The sequence below is a fragment of the Onthophagus taurus genome, unplaced genomic scaffold, assembly GCF_036711975.1.
Source record: "Onthophagus taurus isolate NC unplaced genomic scaffold, IU_Otau_3.0 ScKx7SY_15, whole genome shotgun sequence".
Classification (NCBI taxonomy): Eukaryota; Metazoa; Arthropoda; class Insecta; order Coleoptera; family Scarabaeidae; genus Onthophagus; species Onthophagus taurus.
The window spans coordinates 5,034,136-5,051,065 of record NW_027248940.1 but is presented as its reverse complement, the minus strand read 5'-3'; positions in this window follow the sequence as shown (position 1 = coordinate 5,051,065).

The window sequence follows — 16,930 nt, the reverse complement described above, 5'->3', positions numbered from 1 at the left end:
AAAAGATGAAATAAAGAAACCTACGGTCAATAGAAAAATAAATTCCAAATGTCGGAAACGTAAACCATGGATATCAAACGGCTTGGTTGTGTCAATTTCGGTTAGGGATAAATTATTTAGACAAATCATATTGAATCCACAAAATCAACAATTAATAGAACTTTATAAATATTACAAGTCCACTATACCCATACTAATTCAATCATTAAAGTTAAATTATTACGAAAAGTTGGCATTGCAGGTTAATAAAAACGGGGGAAAGATGTGGAAGTTGTCCGAATCTATATTAAACAAGGAAAAACGTTGTGAGTCACCTGCACAATTAACTGTGTCTGGTCAAAAGCTTTTGGCTGATAGTGATATTGCCAATGCATTCAATGACCATTTTCTCAATGTACAAAACATTAATACTATGGTTCAAACCTATCCAGATTTCGATATCACATCAATTGTTCCGCGTAACAGCCACTCGATTTTTATTACTCCAACATCTAAGAACGAAGTAGAAAGGGTAATCAATAACTTAAAAAATAAGTTAAGTTCTGGGCATGATACTCTGAGCGCAACCGTTTTAAAAAAGATAGCACATGAAATTTCTGAACCACTTAGTATTGTTTATAACAGGATAATAGATGAGGGGCATTTTCCTCGTAGTCTTAAAAAATCAGTTGTCAAACCTTTATTTAAAAAAGGGTCCGCAGAGGATGTAAACAATTATCGTCCGATCTCACTCATTACCAGCTTCGCAAAAATTTTAGAAAAAATAATTTACGTGAGGTTAAATGACTTTTTAGAGAAGCATAAAATTTTATCTGATTTTCAATTTGGTTTTAGAAAGGGGAGGGGTGCCTCTGATGCTATAGCTGAGCTAACGGGGATGATCTACGAATCATTAGATAATTCTAAGCATGCTATTGCAATATTTTTAGACTTAAGAAAGGCATTTGATTCTGTGGATCATGCTCTATTACTTGACAAATTGGAGCACTACGGTGTGAGGGGGTTACCCCTCAAGCTGTTCCAATCTTACTTGCGAGAACGAGAACAGGTGGTTCAGATAAATTCTATGAAGAGTTCCCCAGGAGAAATGTCTTGCGGAGTACCACAAGGCACAGTCCTCGGACCCATTTTATTTCTGCTGTACATAAATGATTTGTTGGCGTTACCTTTATATGGGAAAATGGTTTCTTTTGCGGATGATACTGCACTTTACTTTGATGGAACGGACTGGGGGCAGGTGGAACGAGCGGGTGTGGTTGATATGATTAAGATTAAGCGTTGGCTTTACACAAACCGTTTGACTATGAACTACGAGAAAACTCATTTTCTAACTTTTTCTACCTATCAAAACACACAACCAACAAATATAGAACACCTTACAATACATGACGCTACCTGTACCTGCTCGTCTCCGACCTGTAGGTGTCCAAAAATATCTAAAACCTATTCAGTAAAGTATCTTGGCGTAATAATGGACCAATTCATGAGGTGGGATAAACATGTGACCAGTACATGTAAACGATTAAGATCAGTACTATTTCTATTAAAAAATTTAGTACCACATGTCACTTCATCTTTTCTAAGAACTTATTATTATGCAATGGCGGAATCTATTATCCGTTACGGTCTTATTGCATGGGGTGGGACTGCAAATATTCATTTAGAAAAAATTATAGTCATGCAGAAGTTGATAGTAAAAGCCATGCTAAGTGTACCTAAAAATTATCCCACTGAGGCAGTTTACGAGGCTTCACAACTGCTATCTGTTCCTCTATTATATATAAGTCTTGTCTTGGATAGGATATTTGGCGGTAAAGAGTTGCTGAGCGATATGGATCATGCACAGAATACTAGATCTAAAAATTACATGTCTGTGCGGTTGACTCGTGTGCGTAAAACAGTCGGACAGCGATCCTTCAGGTATTTTCCCCCTAAAATATATAATAAGTTTATGGGATATGCACTTGAAAATGGTTTGTCATTGGGTCCAACCAACCTTAAATCTTCAATCAGAGCATGGCTTCAAACTATTAAGGGCACAAACCTCTCAGCCATTTTGGATTTAACTTGATTTGAGTGATTTTTTGTTTTCCATATATACAGGTGTCCCACCTAAGTTGCCTCGGTCCATAGCCGAATTATGATTGAGTTTTTCAAAAAATGTTTCAAATAAAAGTTGAATTGAATCATATTGTACATATTTTAAAATTAGTTTCAGTAATGGCGGACTTCCGCTTCTACCGGAAATGGATATCAACTTTGTTATTTTAAATGGAACATCCTGTATATTATTGCATTTTTGGATTCCTCGTGAAATTTTAATGGTACTTTGTTAAGGATAGCTTAGGTCTAACTGGTATCGTTTTTGAATTATATGACGATTTTAGAAAAATATGACATTTGCAGCGTCTTATAAATTTGGCAATATTGCCGAAACTGTGAAAGCTAGAAAGATTTGGTTTTCTGTTTTGTATTAACAATAAAAGAGCACACGTTTGCTAATAGAAAATTATGCATTTATATTACGGAGTTCTTAAGTAGGGATCTGTAATTTTCGAACTTTTTAATCATGGATAACTTAATTTTTTTAAATGGCACAATATACCAGTTTTTGCATAACTGGATGTAAAATTTAATTTCCTTTCAGTTTTATGCAGGTATCATGGTGTCTATCTTCAACGGCTTTGGAGATATTCTCGATTTTTCAGTTTTTAACGATAGATACTTATTTCGCAGCGCCGCGCCGGCCACCTTCCCCTCGCATTTTACCAGGCTTGGGACTGGCAGAAATATTACTGGCATGCTTAAAAAGTGGCCAACAAAACACAACAAGACCACTGGAAACAAAACACAAATAAAGAAACACTATTGCATCAAATGTTCAAAATGTTGTCCGTTTTGTTCACTACATAATAGAAATCGTTTTTGTAAGGAGTTTTGAACATTTCTGAGCATTTCTGGTGTGATTTCTTGAAAAGCTCTTACAATACGTTGACGCATATCGTCAGGAGTAGTTGGTGATGTCTCATAAACCTTGCTTTTAATGAAACCCCATAAAAAGAAATCGCAAGAGGTAAGATCTGGCGATCTCGGAGGCCATCTAACAGGTCCTCCTCGTCCTATCCAGCGGTCCGGAAAGGACACATCCAAATACCGACGTACTTGGGCGGTATTGTGCGGTGGAGCACCATCGTGTTGGAACCACATCCACTGAAGTAGTATAGAAACGCCGATTCTAGATAGGAAGTTGCTCCTCCGCTCCTCCGTGACGTCATCAGCCCAATGTAAAAGGATAGGGAAGGGTACCAACCTAAGGCGGAGGAGAAAAAAAAATAGGTTGGTATTGGAAAAGTAACCAGATCTGGTGACTTTTAAAAAAAAGTAACGCGCCACCTAGTGGTTGGTAGTGGAACTAAACCATTACCGACAAGGTAGACTGCTACTTGTTTTTTTAAAAGTCACCATATCTAGCTACCAACCTATTTTTTCCCCCAAGCCTTTGGTTGACACCCCTCCCCCCCTATCCTTTTACATCGGGCGGATGACGTCACGAAGGAGCGGAGGAGCAACAACTTCCTGTCTAGAATCGGCGTTTCTGAAAGATGGCGCGTTGAACGCATTAAGGCGCGCCTCACAACTCTTGAATGCGCGTGCGCAGGAACTTGGGAATATTCCGGAAAATAATAATAACACAATTTAACACAATTTAATTCCCCCCCCCCCAATCAACCCAATAAAAGTATTAATAAACATTTTTATAATAATAAACATTACATAATAAATAGTTACAAAAAAATAATAAAAACCTTAATGTTATGGTACTTTTTTTACAAATTCAATTATATGAGCGGGCTTCGGTTTACCACCATCCTTTATTATTATACACGATACATTGATCTTGTAACTCCAAAAAATTTCTTGATCGGTAGGTAAAAAAGAAACGTTGAGAAGCAAGCCCGCTTCTAACTCCACCACAACGGAAGGTGACGACCATGCGCAGCTCGTAAGACGTTTTCCATTAACAATAAATATGGTAAAAGGGGTAAATCCAACTCAACTTCGAATAAATTTTTTCTTTGGTTTAAACTCACAAAGACTGAAAAAAAAAAAACACAGAGACGACTATGAGACATTGCGCGCGGTTTACGTTTGACGGGTAAATCCAACTCAACTTCGAATAAATTTTTTCTTTGGTTTAAACTCACAGAGACCGAAAAAAAAAGAAAAACACAGAGACGACTACGAGACATTGCGCGCGGTTTACGTTTGACACGTTCGGTTTCTAAAGTAAAACTGATTATGAGTTACGCGATACAATGCTTTCCTCGCCGGGGCGGAAGTGTCAACTTACGACAATCGGCGCGGCGCATCACCAAGTAAAGTGCAATGCACCTCGCCGGCGGAAGTGTCAAATTACAATCGGCGCGGCGCGGCTGCAATAATGCTGAGCAATGGAATAATTGACCTAAATGAAATGCTATACATATATATATAATTAATATTAAGAAAGTAAAAAAATAATACAAATTATAAAATTGTTTTAATGCATTTTCATTAACAAAAATGATGTACGTGAAAAAAAAATACATTTAAATAAAAGAAGGAAATGGTTTAAATAATACAATTTAATTTTCCCAATTAACCCAATTTAAATATATTGAAACATTTTAAAATACAATCTTGAAAGTTTATACACAATTAAATATATACAAAATTTAACAATCGGTAAAATTAACAAATATAGTATTTGCATTACGATACACATGCCAATAGTTATAATTGTAATAACAATCGTTAATATATTCAAAATCATTAACAGTAATATGGTCGTCAATAATTAATTTAGCTGATTCATTATCAGGAAAGTATCCATTAACTTTTAGGAAGTCTTTAAATTTCCGATGATCTTCAAAGTCTTCATCACTACCAACATACAGAATATCACCCTTGCGATAAACCCTCCATATGTTATTTTCAAATTCACAAAATTGTACAAATTGCGAATCATTTATTTTATCACCATCGATGTCTCGTATGTCTACAAGTACCAAATCGAGCTGGGTAATTTCTTCTGGGAAATCGGTATTTAAACACTGCTTCAGTTTAAGACGAAAGTCAGTCCAAGACATTATGACCACGATGTGAACACTTCGATTTTTAAAAGGTAACTGAGGCACATATGATTTAAATTTACAATTAAACATAATTTTTTAAAAGTCAACTAAATAACAGCAGAATTTAACTTACAACTAAAATGGATTTACATCAAAAATTTAAATAATAAAAAGGATTTCGATGGAGTAACGTTAACAAATACCTTAGTGGCCGAATTGAACTTACAACATAAAGGGAATAGAAAATTACATTTAAACGCGATTCGCAATTCAACCATCGAAATCCTTTTTTTACAATTATATAATCAAAAAATATAAACTATTTATGATAATGGAGTGTTGATACGATAGTGACCCCACGCTAATGTACTCACCCCATCATCATTAATATAACGTTTCGAATCACGTGATGAAAGAGCCAATTTATTTTGTAGCATGGTATATATGCTATGCTTTTGACTTCTGAACAAGTATTGTTTCATGTAAATATCTCGTTTTGACGTTAAACATTCCAAATAATGTTCAAAGGTAATTTTGCGTTTAACCACAGCCTTCTTTACACCTTTAGCCTTTTTAGTGATACGGCCGGAACAGACCCTATTAGCGTACAATTTAGAACGTAAACCAATAAATTCTGACATGATTCTACCGGAATTTTCATCTTTCATCAACCCCAATACCGCTTTATTTTGTAGTGGGATGCTAAACTCATTATCCGGAAGATAATTTGACGTATCGAAGCGTTCTAAATTATCTTTAACGAATGCATACACATCATCTGTGGTAATGGACACAGTGAAGCTGTCGGTATCCATGTAGCACAATTGAATTTCAGAGCCAAATTTAGGTTTCAAAAAATCATAATAAAATTGGTACATGAGTAATTTAGAAATTTCCAAAACTGCAAACCCTACATATAAGGGTTTATCGTAAACCACATGCAGATGTTCCATTTGAATAGCCGAAAATGTTTCCGTAAAAATTTTTATATTCTTAAAATTTAATTTAGCAATTAGACTACGTGCCCCTAATTTTGGTCTACCCGTTCTCTTACCTATATCTTCCCAACTTGTCACTAACCTCACATCGACCCTTTTATCTACATTTTCCATAGTTTTACCGAAAACCGCATTATTCATTAATTTAAAAAAGTCCTTTTCAAAACTATTCTTAGCAGTTTGACGTAAATGTGTGTTAACGTCGATGTAAGGTTTAAGCCAAGCTGATTGTTTAAAAGATAAAATACGATTAATTTTTCTAACTATAAGACCGTGAGCGACGGCATGGTTTAAATTTCTATAATGAATTACATAATTTTTCTTATTAAATAAATTTGGAATAAGTCTTTTATCGCTTACGCTTTTAGAGTTTGGCGGGCATATATTTTCGGCTAGAAATGGTAGGTCGTTATGCAAATCGTGTAATTCGCGCGGATATTCAATATCAACGTCCAATATATACCCGTAATCTGAGGTATCGGATACGTTTCTAAATTCGAAACTTCCAATTTGGGCCGCATCCAACCAAACAAACTCATTAACGGGCATATATTGAGACATTGCCCATCCATAGAGGTTATTTGCATCCCAATACATTAAATAATTTGAAGGTAAATCGGTGTTGAAAGTACCATCGGCCATATATTTATTATTTCCCTTAGCGTGACGATGACCGCAAAACGAGATGCCCCCGCGAATTCCCTTTTTAATGAAATGTACCTGATCTATATCTGTTAAAAGTTCGAGTTTGATCTGCGTGAACTTAAGCATAGCATCCCAAGATAAACCTGGCGCTGTATAATAATGGGCAGGGTCTAACCCATAAGTACTAAAACAAACCTCTCGAAACTTTTCAAAGATGTCTGCAAGTAAAAGTACATCGGTCTTTAGATATAGATCTGAATACTCACGTAAATTTTGACACCCGAATGTACGCCAAACGGTTTGCGCATGATTGTATTCATCTTCACTTATACCATCGAAGCTCAGCTTATTCATAAAAGCATCTTTAGAGGGTAATGATGTTTCACCCAATCTATCAATAGAATCAATATACTGATAAGGAAAAATACCCTTTCTTGTTAACAATTTAAACTGTTCGTGACGTATGAAAAATTTTTTAACGTGGATAAAGTCATCGTCCACAAGATTGCTGGCGAGCGAATCGAGAGAGGATGCCATGAACCTAAATGAATCTACAAAGCGCATTTTCATGTAGACGTTTTCAAAATCATCTTTGTGCTGTTTTTTAACGCGATCAACTAAAACGTTTTTACTAAAGCTAATGTATTTTTCCTTGTTGTTGGGTAAAACATCGATACCACCCTCCGAATCGATATCAGCTAATTCCTTTACGAATAAGTGTGAATCATACCCGCTAAAATTGTGAAGAAATATCGGAATGAAATTAGGGAGTTTGAAATTAAGGTTACACGTTGAATGTGCGGCACCTCTAAATCTGCCGGTAATATGACAATGGTCGTGAACCTTATTCTGATTAAAACCATCAAACGGTGACTTACAAATATGGCATAACGAAGCCGAATTAAATTTCAATTCCTCTTCAGCGGTTAGAGGTAGCATTGGTTTAATACATTTTAAATATTCGTTGTAAATAAATTTAACGTCCTCGATTAATTTTGAAACAAAAACTTTACCACAATCGAGGCCCGTATACGTTTCGAATTTATAATATTTAACATCGGATGTTGAAACGATATAATAAGCAAAGCTATACGGCATGTGTATATCCATATTTGACGATGTAGCATGCGATAAACAGGATAAGATTCGATCATTTTTCTGTATGGGACGACATAATAATATTGATTCGTTCTACCTTACGCAAACCTATACGCGGATACCTAAACACCTAATACGAGACAATGCAAACGTCTTAATTCTATTCAAACAAGATGAGGTTAATTTAAAACATGTGTATGATGTACACGTTAACACCGACATGAAGTTTGATGTTTTCAAGGACGCTTGTAAACGGTGTTGGAATGATGATAAATATAACCCTATGATTATTATGAAAGATTTTGAAGTAAAGGATGGAAGGTATCGTATAGGAATGGATAAATTTATTTACCCGGACTAAATTATTGCATTGTTATCTGGTATTTGTGAGAGTAAGCATGTCACATAACGATGAAATGACTAAGCGTTCCATACGTGAGAGGGATAAAGCTATAATTAACATAACAAATACTATTAAGAAAAAATATTTAGCGCTTAAACTCGGTCGAGAAAACGATGACCGTCTTATCGCTAAACTACATCAGCCTTTAAGCGATTCATTAAAAGATATGACTAATAAATTAAGTGAAGTGAAACCTTCTTCTTCTGTACATTACCATCACCACTATCAACCTACTGATGATGTCGGTGTTGACGTTAAAACGAAATTTGATGAAACCGATTTTAAAACTCCGGCATTTAGGAAAAAATTAACTTTTCCTGAAAGTGATGATGAATTTAAAACGCCGCCGGATGCAAAACAAAAATTGAAGGCGGAGGATTTACCTATAGAAAATCTACCGAATCAAATTCGGGATTTATATTATACGTTTGGTAAAAGAGGAGAAATTGATGAGAGAATGGGTATACGTTATGATCCTGATGAAAACGATTGGATGATTGGATCGAAGACTGTCCAGTTTAAACCTTCTCATATTGTTCTCGGAGGCGAAAAACGCATACAAGCCTCTACGGGGTTATATGAACTTATACAGTTAAAACGACCTACGAACTATACCGAAGAGGATCTACAACGTTACAAATCTGTTCTAGCGTATACGGGTGCGCATAAGCGAAATTTTACGGGTCCTATAGTTGGAAATAAATCGTACAAGTATACTAAAATTATTAAACCTTTATTTACATTTAATAAGTCGGGGGATGGATTAATACCCGGACGACATCTTGAAGTGAACTCGAAAATCGTTGAGTATAAATATTGGGATGATGTTAACGAATTGGTAGATCGATTGAAATTGTTGTACGCTTCACATGCGGCAGGAAACAATTCCCATATTAATGAAATCACATCCATTATAGAAGAACTGAAGGAGAGCGGCGTTATATAATAATAATAATAATAATAATAATAATAATAATAATAATAATAATAATAATTTATGCGTACCAATGAACGGTGTGAGCATTGATAAGTTTGGTCGTACATTACGTTCTGCGCGGAATAAAGTATTGAATGATGAGAATTTAACTACATCTCAACGCCATATTGGATTCCCTTTAACCGTAGATGGAGATTATGATATCCAGGGGCGTAAACTATCTAACGTTCAACAACCGACGGATGAAAATGATTGTGCGATAAAAATTTATGTAGACGAAATATGTGAAACATTGAAAGCTACAATCTTAAACGAAATTAAGGTCATAATAGCGGACGTTCAAAGAATTATTGGAGATCATAGTAAACGTATACATCAGGTGTCAACAAAAATTGATATTAAAAACTCTACACTCTTACGCGACATTAAAAAAATTAACGCGGAAATCCTATTAAATGGTCAGCAAATTACAACTCTAACAAAATCATTCAACACTAATTTAAATGCATTTGATATACTCACAACAAATCTACGAAATGGGATACAGGGTGTTGCAGATCGTCTACTTGATATGGAAAGCACTATAAATTCACGACTAGATATATTGGAGAAAAAAAAGTTGGACCTAATCCATGAGCGTAAGAATGCAGGTATCGAAAGCGAAACAAACTATAGTTGAAGAACTTCATCGTCCCGCTAGACGTTTATTTCCTAGACGCAGAACTATATTGACGGGGATCGATGATTTATGGCAAGCTGATCTTATTGAAATGATTGAATTTGGTAAAATCAATGTTGGACATAAATACATCTTAGTGGTTATCGATTGTTTTTCAAAGTATCTCTGGATGCGGCCGTTAAAAAATAAATCCTCAACAGATGTAATACACGCGTTACGTTCAATTCTCTCTGAAGGTCGTGTACCTAAAAATCTACAAACTGATCAGGGAAAGGAATTTTACAATACACACTTCAAAAAGTTGATGATGGAATTTAAAATTAATCATTATTCAACGTATAGCGTAATGAAGGCTGCAATAGCTGAACGCGTAATTAGAACCATAAAACAAAAGTTGTATAAAATGTTTAGTCTTTACGGAAATCATAAATGGTTACACTTATTGGATGCTATTACAACTCAATATAATAATTCAAAGCATTCAACCACGAAAATGAAACCATCTCAAATAAATTCGAAATCTGTAGAAAATAAACTTCTCAATACGGTGTACAATCATATTAAAATTGCCGGTAAGGGAAACTTTAATGTTGAAGATGTAGTTCGCATTAGCAAGCATAAGCATGTCTTCGATAAGGGATATTTACCCAACTGGACCACTGAGTTATTTAAAATAGTTAAAACACAAATTACGAATCCAATTTCTTATTTATTAGAAGATATGAGTGGACAACCTATTAAAGGAGCTTTTTATGAATTCGAACTTCAAAGATCCAAACAACCTGATGTGTATCTTGTTGAAAAAGTGTTAAACAGAAGAAAGAATCAAGTGTTCGTTAAGTGGTTAGGATTCGATTCATCCCATAACAGTTGGATACCGAAAGACAATATCGTTTAGGTTTAAATGTTTTTTTCTAAGTAAAACGTATATTTACTTTACATTATTGTCAACTTAAATATTAATAAATCCTATTATTTATTTAAAAACTTTTAATTTATTACATCCTTATAATTAATTAGCGTTTTAAATTTCTATTTATCCGTATTTCATTTACACCAATAATTCTATTGCTCAGCATTATTGTAACCACAATGTAATTTAACACTTCCACTGACGTGGTGCATTGAACTTTACTGAACCTCGACGATTTAATAAAAACTGCTTAGTTTGCATTTTTATCTAATATAAATACCTATTATTTCTAGAAACTTTTTACTTCACAGTCATCTGTGGTACTCGCAACATCAGCAGTTTTAATAAGCGGTTGCTCTCGTTAAAGTTTATATTTGACGCTCTCAATTTCAAATCTCTTTGAAGATGTTCGCGTGTGATAAGTGTCAAAAGTCATTCAGCGCCAAAAGGAACCTCGATCGGCACACGCGACATTCGCATACTAATAACGCTAGGAACGAGTGTTCTTTATGCGATAAATCTTTTTCGAGATTCGACAATTTTCAAAGACATAAAAGATTAGTGCATGGTTTAGAAGTTGGTCCTCAGCGTCAAGCGCCACCTCCAGCAATGGCAAATTATTTGAAAGCGAAACCCACCATCGATGTACCACCATCTACATCATCGGCGGTGAGGTCAATTTTGCAACCTTCTGAACGTCTTCCTCAACCGCTGTTGGGTGATAATGGTTTAGAAGTTGGTCCTCAACGCCAAGCGCCACCTCCAGCAATGGCAAATTGTTCGAAAGCAAAATCCACCATCGATGTACCACCATCTACATCATCGACGTCGGCGGTAAGGTCAATTTTGCAACCTTCTAAACACCTTCCTCAACCGCTATCAGGTGATAATAGATCAAAGCTATGCGATTTGTGTGGAATTTCTTTCATGAATCATATGGCTTTGGAGTCACATCTCAGGATGAATCATACGATAGAGGTTGAGAAAGGTGTTGAGAAGATTGCAACTTGTTACAAAGATCGAGTTGCGTCTTATAAAATATCCGGAGATCGTGATGATGATGATGATGATATCTCCACATATCTTGCGCGTACCCGAAATACTGTCGGAAATATTATCACATCTTACATGAACCTGAACGGCTCGGTGAAGGTGCAACTCGAGCTTTTATCCATTTTTATTAAAACAACAATTAATGAAAATGGAGATGAGACCGTTACCGCGTCCGAAAAGAATTTTAATACCAAATTCGAAGTAATTACACAATTCGCCGATTTTATTGAAACTTATGATGAGATGGTGGCAAGTATTAACCATCAAGCTGAAGAGTTTCAGGAGAGGGGGTCCGGTTGGGCCTTCTTCTCTATTTCATACCTTCTTCTAAACATCAACAAATTCCAACCTATACCCGGCTCGTCGTACATCCCGCTTCCTGAATCAATCGCTACCAAGAAAGCGTGCATCAACATCAAAAACTACGATGACAACGCTTGTTTAGCTTGGAGTCTCGTATCTCATCTGCGACCGGTTGAAAGTAATAGAAACTTAACATCATCGTACCCGCACTTTTCAACCGTATTAAATTTAAAAGATATAAACTTTCCCGTGCATTTAAAAGACATTCCTAAAATTGAACAATTAAATAATTTAAGTATAAATATTTATGAACTAGTTAAATCATCCAAAGAATACGTGGTGGAAGGGCCAATTTATTTTACAAAAAATCGACGGGATACCCATATAAATTTACTTTATTTATATGAAAATGGACACGGACATTACGTTTTAATTGTAAATCTATCACGTTTGATTTCTAAACAAGTATACAACCACGGTCATTCTGTACACCTTTGCGATGGTTGTTTAACACGCTTTTCCACACAAAAGTTGTTAAACGATCATCAACTGCATGATTGTAATCATATTAAAACCATTTTACCATCGAAAAATGTGCGCTCAAGGCCAAACTTTCTAGGTTCGTATACGCCTGAAAATATTTTACAATTTAATAATTATAAAAATACTCAAAACGTTCCCTTTGTTATATATGCGGATTTTGAATCGATTTTAAAGCCGGTAGAGTTTTGCGAACCTAGTACTTCAACATCTTTTACCGAAGCGGTAAATATACACATGCCGTATAGCTTTGCTTATTATATCGTTTCAACATCCGATGTTAAATATTATAAATTCGAAACGTATACGGGCCTCGATTGTGGTAAAGTTTTTGTTTCAAAATTAATCGAGGACGTTAAATTTATTTACAACGAATATTTAAAATGTATTAAACCAATGCTACCTCTAACCGCTGAAGAGGAATTGAAATTTAATTCGGCTTCGTTATGCCATATTTGTAAGTCACCGTTTGATGGTTTTAATCAGAATAAGGTTCACGACCATTGTCATATTACCGGCAGATTTAGAGGTGCCGCACATTCAACGTGTAACCTTAATTTCAAACTCCCTAATTTCATTCCGATATTTCTTCACAATTTTAGCGGGTATGATTCACACTTATTCGTAAAGGAATTAGCTGATATCGATTCGGAGGGTGGTATCGATGTTTTACCCAACAACAAGGAAAAATACATTAGCTTTAGTAAAAACGTTTTAGTTGATCGCGTTAAAAAACAGCACAAAGATGATTTTGAAAACGTCTACATGAAAATGCGCTTTGTAGATTCATTTAGGTTCATGGCATCCTCTCTCGATTCGCTCGCCAGCAATCTTGTGGACGATGACTTTATCCACGTTAAAAAATTTTTCATACGTCACGAACAGTTTAAATTGTTAACAAGAAAGGGTATTTTTCCTTATCAGTATATTGATTCTATTGATAGATTGGGTGAAACATCATTACCCTCTAAAGATGCTTTTATGAATAAGCTGAGCTTCGATGGTATAAGTGAAGATGAATACAATCATGCGCAAACCGTTTGGCGTACATTCGGGTGTCAAAATTTACGTGAGTATTCAGATCTATATCTAAAGACCGATGTACTTTTACTTGCAGACATCTTTGAAAAGTTTCGAGAGGTTTGGTTTAGTACTTATGGGTTAGACCCTGCCCATTATTATACAGCGCCAGGTTTATCTTGGGATGCTATGCTTAAGTTCACGCAGATCAAACTCGAACTTTTAACAGATATAGATCAGGTACATTTCATTAAAAAGGGAATTCGCGGGGGCATCTCGTTTTGCGGTCATCGTCACGCTAAGGGAAATAATAAATATATGGCCGATGGTACTTTCAACACCGATTTACCTTCAAATTATTTAATGTATTGGGATGCAAATAACCTCTATGGATGGGCAATGTCTCAATATATGCCCGTTAATGAGTTTGTTTGGTTGGATGCGGCCCAAATTGGAAGTTTCGAATTTAGAAACGTATCCGATACCTCAGATTACGGGTATATATTGGACGTTGATATTGAATATCCGCGCGAATTACACGATTTGCATAACGACCTACCATTTCTAGCCGAAAATATATGCCCGCCAAACTCTAAAAGCGTAAGCGATAAAAGACTTATTCCAAATTTATTTAATAAGAAAAATTATGTAATTCATTATAGAAATTTAAACCATGCCGTCGCTCACGGTCTTATAGTTAGAAAAATTAATCGTATTTTATCTTTTAAACAATCAGCTTGGCTTAAACCTTACATCGACGTTAACACACATTTACGTCAAACTGCTAAGAATAGTTTTGAAAAGGACTTTTTTAAATTAATGAATAATGCGGTTTTCGGTAAAACTATGGAAAATGTAGATAAAAGGGTCGATGTGAGGTTAGTGACAAGTTGGGAAGATATAGGTAAGAGAACGGGTAGACCAAAATTAGGGGCACGTAGTCTAATTGCTAAATTAAATTTTAAGAATATAAAAATTTTTACGGAAACATTTTCGGCTATTCAAATGGAACATCTGCATGTGGTTTACGATAAACCCTTATATGTAGGGTTTGCAGTTTTGGAAATTTCTAAATTACTCATGTACCAATTTTATTATGATTTTTTGAAACCTAAATTTGGCTCTGAAATTCAATTGTGCTACATGGATACCGACAGCTTCACTGTGTCCATTACCACAGATGATGTGTATGCATTCGTTAAAGATAATTTAGAACGCTTCGATACGTCAAATTATCTTCCGGATAATGAGTTTAGCATCCCACTACAAAATAAAGCGGTATTGGGGTTGATGAAAGATGAAAATTCCGGTAGAATCATGTCAGAATTTATTGGTTTACGTTCTAAATTGTACGCTAATAGGGTCTGTTCCGGCCGTATCACTAAAAAGGCTAAAGGTGTAAAGAAGGCTGTGGTTAAACGCAAAATTACCTTTGAACATTATTTGGAATGTTTAACGTCAAAACGAGATATTTACATGAAACAATACTTGTTCAGAAGTCAAAAGCATAGCATATATACCATGCTACAAAATAAATTGGCTCTTTCATCACGTGATTCGAAACGTTATATTAATGATGATGGGGTGAGTACATTAGCGTGGGGTCACTATCGTATCAACACTCCATTATCATAAATAGTTTATATTTTTTGATTATATAGTTGTAAAAAAAGGATTTCGATGGTTGAATTGCGAATCGCGTTTAAATGTAATTTTCCATTCCCTTTATGTTGTAAGTTCAATTCGGCCACTAAGGTATTTGTTAACGTTACTCCATCGAAATCCTTTTTATTATTTAAATTTTTGATGTAAATCCATTTTAGTTGTAAGTTAAATTCTGCTGTTATTTAGTTGACTTTTAAAAAATTATGTTTAATTGTAAATTTAAATCATATGTGCCTCAGTTACCTTTTAAAAATCGAAGTGTTCACATCGTGGTCATAATGTCTTGGACTGACTTTCGTCTTAAACTGAAGCAGTGTTTAAATACCGATTTCCCAGAAGAAATTACCCAGCTCGATTTGGTACTTGTAGACATACGAGACATCGATGGTGATAAAATAAATGATTCGCAATTTGTACAATTTTGTGAATTTGAAAATAACATATGGAGGGTTTATCGCAAGGGTGATATTCTGTATGTTGGTAGTGATGAAGACTTTGAAGATCATCGGAAATTTAAAGACTTCCTAAAAGTTAATGGATACTTTCCTGATAATGAATCAGCTAAATTAATTATTGACGACCATATTACTGTTAATGATTTTGAATATATTAACGATTGTTATTACAATTATAACTATTGGCATGTGTATCGTAATGCAAATACTATATTTGTTAATTTTACCGATTGTTAAATTTTGTATATATTTAATTGTGTATAAACTTTCAAGATTGTATTTTAAAATGTTTCAATATATTTAAATTGGGTTAATTGGGAAAATTAAATTGTATTATTTAAACCATTTCCTTCTTTTATTTAAATGTATTTTTTTTTCACGTACATCATTTTTGTTAATGAAAATGCATTAAAACAATTTTATAATTTGTATTATTTTTTTACTTTCTTAATATTAATTATATATATATGTATAGCATTTCATTTAGGTCAATTATTCCATTGCTCAGCATTATTGCAGCCGCGCCGCGCCGATTGTAATTTGACACTTCCGCCGGCGAGGTGCATTGCACTTTACTTGGTGATGCGCCGCGCCGATTGTCGTAAGTTGACACTTCCGCCCCGGCGAGGAAAGCATTGTATCGCGTAACTCATAATCAGTTTTACTTTAGAAACCGAACGTGTCAAACGTAAACCGCGCGCAATGTCTCGTAGTCGTCTCTGTGTTTTTCTTTTTTTTTCGGTCTCTGTGAGTTTAAACCAAAGAAAAAATTTATTCGAAGTTGAGTTGGATTTACCCGTCAAACGTAAACCGCGCGCAATGTCTCATAGTCGTCTCTGTGTTTTTTTTTTTCAGTCTTTGTGAGTTTAAACCAAAGAAAAAATTTATTCGAAGTTGAGTTGGATTTACCCCTTTTACCATATTTATTGTTAATGGAAAACGTCTTACGAGCTGCGCATGGTCGTCACCTTCCGTTGTGGTGGAGTTAGAAGCGGGCTTGCTTCTCAACGTTTCTTTTTTACCTACCGATCAAGAAATTTTTTGGAGTTACAAGATCAATGTATCGTGTATAATAATAAAGGATGGTGGTAAACCGAAGCCCGCTCA